We start from the raw sequence: 1509 nt of genomic DNA, 5'->3' as shown, positions 1-1509 counted from the left end.
TGAGTTGGTTTCTTCATCAGATTTGGAGAAATGTAGCATTGCATTAGTGTCTCAGCAGTTGATGCTCTGCAGTGAATGGGTGCCGTCAGAATGAGAGTCCAAACAGCTGATAAAAACATCACAATAATCCACAGCACTCCAGTCCATCAGTTAACATCTGGAGAAGACAAAAGCTGAAACAAATCCAGCATTAAGACGTTTTTAACTCAAATACATTGAGTCTATAATCCATAATAACGCTTTCTCCAGTGAAAAAGTGTTCTGCTCTGAATCGGGAGAGAAATCTGCACAGATCAATACGTCTTAATGCTGGATTTGTTTCAGCTTTTGTCTTCTCCAGATGTTAACTGATGGACTGGAGTGCTGTGGATTACTTGTGGATTATTGTGATGTTTTTATCAGCTGTTTGGACTCTCATTCTGACGGCACCCATTCACTGCAGAGCATCCATTGCTGAGACACTGATGCAATGCTACATTTCTACAAACCTGATGAAGAAACAAACTCATCCTGATCTTGAGGGTGAACAAATTTTCAGCACATTTTCATTTTCATTTTTTTCAGATTATTTGTGTTTTGTCTGGTGTTAATGGACGCCTGATTATTTTCATAAGCACATTTATGACCTGTGATCACCTCATGAGCATGAATATAGTACTGTTGGACAGATTATTATTTATTCGGCTTTGGAAATCAAACAAAGTGCCTTACAGGATCACAGACAGTCGAGAAATGAAAGTGTTCAGCATCTGCACTAGTGCAACTCTGTGCCTTAATACAACATACTGTAACTGATAGTCAATTTAGTTATACTTGCAATCTTTTGGGTTATTGAAAAGATTAATTTTATATTTATAAATAGATTTTCAAAAATATAAGCTTTGAGCACTACTGAGAGTCTGTGTGCACTGTATGTGTCAATATTAGTGTACTTCACTACTGGATTAATGTGCCTTCATTATGGTTAACAGAAGTGAATGTCATTTAATTGGATTTGTTGTTGCCATTGTGTTATTTCATATAAGTGACAGATATGAAGGGATAAATGTGGCAAAAGGAAATTATTGCAATCATATGTGCAGGTACAGAATATATGTCCAAGTATTTGTGTATTAAAAGGCCGCAAGCTTTGTTGTACAGTTGATCAGTTTGTCATCCTGAAGATCATTATTTACACTTTGCTCTGTTGATGAAAATACATTTGCAGATTATTGGCGAATCTCATGGAATAAGTAACATTTGATCAAATGTGTATCAGATCATTCTGATGATTTATTAAAAAGGTATCTTGTCTCACTTTTTTCTGTGTATTTATTATACCATTTTAACGTTTATTTATAGTTTTTATTGATTTTATATATATATTACTTATATTGAATATTTAGTTTTATTTTTTGTGTTTAATTTTAATTTTAGTTAAAGTTCTAGTAATTTTGTGCTTTGTGTGTGTGTGTGTGTGAGAGAGAGTGTGTGTGTGTGTGTGTTTGTATGTGTGTGTGTGTGTGTATT

The sequence above is a fragment of the Sinocyclocheilus anshuiensis genome, unplaced genomic scaffold (assembly GCF_001515605.1).
Source record: "Sinocyclocheilus anshuiensis isolate Anshui unplaced genomic scaffold, SAMN03320099.WGS_v1.1 scaffold796, whole genome shotgun sequence".
Classification (NCBI taxonomy): Eukaryota; Metazoa; Chordata; class Actinopteri; order Cypriniformes; family Cyprinidae; genus Sinocyclocheilus; species Sinocyclocheilus anshuiensis.
The sequence above is the reverse complement of the archived record's forward strand: the minus strand, read 5'-3'. Positions refer to the sequence as shown.